General features: G+C 37.3%; 1 protein-coding gene across 6 annotated transcripts in view; it reads left to right on the plus strand.

The window, feature by feature from the left end:
* LOC139445984 (atrial natriuretic peptide receptor 1-like) overlaps positions 1–5691 on the plus strand; it is a 498295-nt gene extending 492604 nt beyond the window's left edge. For all 6 annotated transcript variants that reach the window (XM_071227240.1, XM_071227241.1, XM_071227242.1 and 3 more), the window contains one exon: positions 215–5691. The gene's annotated coding sequence lies outside the window, so the exon portion shown is untranslated. The remainder of the gene's footprint in view (positions 1–214) is intronic.
* Positions 5692–6000: the final 309 nt, after the last annotated feature.

Below are 6000 nucleotides of genomic sequence, written 5' to 3' on the forward strand. Positions count from 1 at the left end.
TTTTTAATAGTATACACCAAACCAATTATATCACGGTGTGTGGCAAAAGTGATGCAGGTCTCAGACGTTTACCACTTTGGTGTAACCCACGAGCACGAATATGGTACTGACAGACCTAGAAACGTAATCAGGGCGATCCTCAATTAAACAAGACAGTCATTACTTCAGCATAAATTAAAAAAAAAGTATTTTAATCATATTTCATTTTTTCCAGATATGATGCTTCCACAGATCTTTGCCATATCAGCGATGACGTCATTTGTCCCAATCCACACAGTCTGTCAGTGTCTTTCAGCTTCATGTGCATATATTAGTGCATAGACCACGTGTACATTTCAGAATAGCGTCACTCCTGTCTCAGACAACCGAGACATGAACATGTATGTACATAGATATTTTCATGTTTATTTCAAATCTGGATCTATTACTGCTATTTATTGTTAATAACACCACACACGTCTCATATCTAAACATATCATTTTACAAAGATGGTATTTAAAATCCATGCTTTGACGTCTCCCTTAGTGATTGATATTTACAACTGTTCTTGTCTATTTCACTATCACTATGTTATGTACAACTGACTAACGGGTCATTTACCATGTAGATTTCACGGTACTTATACGCGTGCCTATAACGTTTGCTTGAAATCGCTGTGATCGATATTATATACAAATCGATGTCTTGCCGTTGTGTTAGTTAAAATGTATATATATATAAATGTATATTGATCACATTTCGAACAAATTTCTTTCAAAACCACATTTTGAATTATTATTTTATAATAATTAAACCACATGGCGAGTATTTTTTTCCAATCAGGGAGTATTAGTTCATACTCCCGTGTTAAATGATGAGGAATATCAACTCGAACCGATGTTTTGGTTGACGGCTCAAATGCATATGTGATAGCCTAAATGCTACTGCTTATCATGATGTATCATGACGTCACAGTCTTGTTTGATTATATGATAGTTCATGTTTAATTCTTGAATGTACTCGTATATATTTAGCCTGCATATTCCAATAAAATGTTTCGTCATATTCTTTTGTTTATGAATCTTCTTCACATGTATACTTTAGAAAATGACAATAAATATGTACATGTATATTTCACAAAACATCACGATTGATATGTGTCATATGTTTCAATGATATTTGGAAAATATTGAATATTGAAGCTGTACATAATTATGCAACCGTATTTATTTTGCTTCATGCACAATGATTATTTATTTTTAAAAACATTGTATATAACTTGATGTGATTTCCTATCAGGTAGATAATGCTTTATAATGAAACTGCTTGCTCTAACAGTAAAATCCATTTCTAGGTTGTCGCTTATGTCCTCTGTGTGTCACTTGTCAATCAAGCATAAGAACGGTGTGGATTTCATGTAGATATCGCTCGTGCTGTATTGAGGCCCCCGAAGCAGCTAAAATCACTGTTTGCCATCGTGTTTTAATTATATCTACAAAGTAGGTATGCTTGCTCCTCCAATGTATTATATTTCAATTCAGTTAGTATTCATACCTTGGACCCATTCGCAACCATAGCTCCGTTTCAAGCCCGGTTCAAATGACATTATGCCAAAATAGCCGCTTTGAGTACGAATGGGTCTATGGTATATAATATTTAAGAATGGGAATATAATACCCTGGAAGATCGAGGATGCAAAGTAGGCGCAACCGTGGGGATTTCATTCTGTTAAAATGACAGGGTTATCAAATTCTGAACCAGATGCCGTATTGCTCCAATTAAACTCAGACATTGCGAACTTACGTGATGTTAAAGTTTGGTAGTCATATCCAAACTTCATTATGTACATGATTAAAATATTAAAACCTACTTTGAGGGGAGTAATATTGAGTTTAGTTCATTAAAAATATTTTGAATCATTTTACACCGCGTTTTATCATTTAACCTAATTCCTTTTTTTTTCATTTTTAACTTCACCTCAAAATCGCGACATAATCATAATAATCATAGATTTTTTACTTTCACAGTTTTTGGAAAGACTTGATCTGTTTGAGAGTATAAATTTTAAATGCTGCATTAAGCAAAGTATAGATTATTATATGGATAATGTACTCTAAGTCTAATTACACAATAACAGTACAAATGAAAGGCTACCATTTATAGGAATTGCTTGCTGTCACAATATTATCAAAATTTAGTCCATGTGTCGTTAAGCTTACGGGTGTCCATATTTTAACTGCTGGACAAACGAGAGAAAAAACACAAATCGCACAAATCTGTATTTGTTAGGCTGTTTCGATCTTTATCAAGCATAAATTGTGAGTTGTGGTGATATCCAAACTTTTACAATGTTATCCACGTGCCATCGGCTTCAAACCAGCGTTTTAGTCAGGTAGATAGTTTGTGTTTGATATTCTTTCTAGAATTTCGTTTGCCCGAAAAAAGACGATTGGCATAAACATCAAGACAAATATTGTCCCACAGAAGTTGTCCAAAATTTAGATCCTGAAACGATATCGTGAATACTTGTTTTACTCTATCTCTGCAGAACTTTCTTATAAATTATAAATGAATAGTATGGAATCCACACGGTGATGCGGCTGCAGTTCTTTAGTGTGTGTACCCTGTATATAATAGTATTTGTAAGTATAATGATCTAATTCCGGTTAGTTATACCACGAGTGTTGGTTAAGGCACCTACCTGCACAATCGCATGCAGTCACCCAATAGGTGACGCTCGTTAGATCTGTCCTAGTACTGCGACTCGCCACAGTGAGTGTTGGAGCCCAGTTCCACAAAGCGGTCGTAGCGCAACGACAATCGTAAGTCTATGTTAAAGTATAGATGTTACTACTAGGATAACCTTAGCGCTGCGATGGCTTTGAGGAACGGACCCAAGGGTGGGCAGTGGAAGCGCTGAGGCCGTCCTGCTAATTGCCTAGTGCAGGCGTACTTATGTGTCTTTTCCACAAGATTTTACAGTTGCCATTATTTCTGTTTGTAACCAAGACACGGGCCCTAGCCCCACATACAGATCTCAGTTCTATAACTGCGACTGTTTATGTTCTTAAAGAAGGTTCACGGCATGCGTTCCACAAGAGGATCTTAGTTTTAGAGCTGTCATTATCCTTGTCGTTAAAGCACATTTCCAAATTTGACGCATCAGTGACCAAAATTATGTCCGATACATCCCTATGTTGACGTGCACCATATGTTCCTGTGGTTTCATTAGATGAACACTTGACTTGCCCTTGCATGCATTTGTGACAGGTGTCACTGGTGTGGCAGGATATGTTCACCTTTTTGCGAACACCTAGTCCCATTACTATTTGATAGTGATTTATAAACACATGCTTATGCTAAAGTCGGAATCTACAATGGACTGCAGGAATTTCTTGTGATTATGAAAATGCACTTGGTCTTATGTCTGCGATTTGTTATGTCTTATACAATATTCTTACAACCGTCAGAAGATATTCATTTATGGCTATTGCTGCTTGAACTAGTTATTTTAATGTAGGGTCATAAACACTGAGATTATTTTGTGGAGTAGAGACAAGAAGCCGATATTCAGGGCTTACATACTCTCCTCACGCGCTTAACAGTGTGAACCTATTTGAAGACATCTTCCCGAGGCAAGAGAGTTAACTGACAATAAAAGTCCAGTTTCCACCCTTGCCGAACTAAGCTGGTATTATGGAGTTACATTTTGGCTGTACTAACAGGTCTATGCGTGGTCCAATCAAAATCGGGCAACGAAATCGAAATCCGGTTTGTAAACTGTCGTGCAGATGTCGATCGATTGCAGGATTTGCAAAACATGTGCACCGCCAACTCGTTGTCAGCAGTTCCAAATCTTTTCATGTTTTTAAATCAAGGTGATCACGTATTTTGATGCATTTCGCTATGTAAGATCCGTTGTTTTTTTATCTTGATTATCGATCAGATCGTCCTGACCGGGCGCCACCATTTTGTGTGAAGCAAACGCAAGTTATACGAGAGGTGGAATCTGATTGGTCCATAGAAGAGACTTAGAGGGGACATAACTGGTAATAGCCACTGGTGGCGCTACGATCGAGCCCAATAATTCCAGCCTAGTTCGGCAAGGGTGGAAACTGGACTTTTAGTTAACTCTCTTGCCTCGGGAAGATGATTTGAAGAGGACATGAACATAATACCGAATGAAAATGTAAAAAAGTGTTTTTTAATCTGTTTCTGTTGCCGTGTGTAGATATACCACACTAACGTATATGTGTTTGTTGATTCAAGTGTTATTATTCCCTTGTTATATGTGTGTCCTAAAGTTTATTAACAAATGTTACACATGTTAATTAATTGAAATTAGCATTTTAGTGCTAAATTATGTATAATATGTTCTGACGACATCATAGATATGGAACGGACAAGAACTGCTGATATACATACTCAATTCGGGCTGATGATAGAGACAGCACAGCCCTAATTGAGTGTTTAACTCTTGATGTAATCGGATGAAATACTCAGAGCTACAGTGCAAGCGACGGTTAAAGGGCAAGTTCACACGGAAATGAACCATTTTTTCTTGTACTTTTTCCACATTAAAAGTGTTAACATAGAAGTATCATAGACAAAAATATAAAAACATCATATTTAATTAACATATTTATTGCACTAAAACGATTTATATTTTTCACATTTACCAAGTGTTCTATTTCCATAACAAAAACACCATGGCTTATGCCCCTTGCAATATGACGTCATTGGTGCCAATTGATAATAGACAGGGACCCAGTTGAATTGGCACCAATTACGTCATAATCTAAGGGGGATAATTCAGGCCTATTTCGCTCGTAAAACGAAGGCCTCATAACGGCATATCACTTTCACACTATTGTGAGCTTCCTACTTTCACTGTGAAAAAAAATGAGTGTATATTTTCAAACACAGATACTAACTAATTCTAAAATTGCGTTTTGTTTAGAAAAAGAAAGAAAGTGATTTTTGCGTGTACACTTCCCCTTTAAGGAATTGTCAACAGACTCCGTATTGCATTCCGAGGCGACCGGTCCTTGTTTTAGCCCCTTAATGCCCAGCACTAGGACGAGTAATAACAAGAACAATCTTTTACCGTCTCTTGGTGTGACGTGGCCGGGGGTCGAAACACCGACCACTCTCTCGGACAGAAGCTCTATACACTGCACCACGGAGGCGGTCAGTGTGATTGTGATGGCATCAATCGCTCCTGTATCTTTCTACCAGGTCGGTGAATTAATATCGCTGTATATATAGCTGTGATGTTTCATTCACGATGTCATCAGGAGTTGAATGATTCAGTTGGTTCTTAAACTTCAATGTTAAGATATATGTCCCAATCATTATTGTTGAATGAAGTGAAAGCTTCAGTTCATATGTTGAAAATATGAAATATGATTGAAATGAACAAAGTTTTATGTGAAATCCAAACATCCAAATGATGCCAATTTGTTTATCGTTATGTGATGGCAAAACATAAATTTATCGATATTCGTAACGATATGTGCATTGTGATATTTTCATGTCACAATTTCTGGTTTTAGGCCTGGCGTGTTAAGTTTAATTGTTTAATTATGAAAATGACATGCATAATTATTATTTATTTGGATGACTATTTCCTTTCCCTTGTCTCGCTATGACATCCTACTTTCATTGTTTTAGACATTGTGTCTGTGATAGTTTTATTGACAAAGAAATCAACTTATGAAGAATAAAGTATTGATGTTTTTCATAATCAGTGTTCTGTTTTCCCTAATCATCCGCGGGAGAGGGGGGGGGGGGGGGTGGCATGGGTGGCCAAGTCATCTGAGGCGCCTCCAGAAACCCGTGGGTTCCAATCCGATTCGTCCAAATTGTCTTTTTAGGTATGTCTGCACCATGTCCCGTCTTCCCGAGGCAGGGGTATCCATTAGCCTATGTCAAAGCCTAGTTTCTACCCTTGCCATTACGAGCCTACTTTTCTTGGCTCGATCGTGGCACCACCCAGAGTTGTGTCCCTTGTGATGAAAA

Source organism: Haliotis cracherodii, unplaced genomic scaffold (genome assembly GCF_022045235.1).
Source record: "Haliotis cracherodii isolate W230 unplaced genomic scaffold, xgHalCrac1.p SCAF_6, whole genome shotgun sequence".
Taxonomy (NCBI): domain Eukaryota; kingdom Metazoa; phylum Mollusca; class Gastropoda; order Lepetellida; family Haliotidae; genus Haliotis; species Haliotis cracherodii.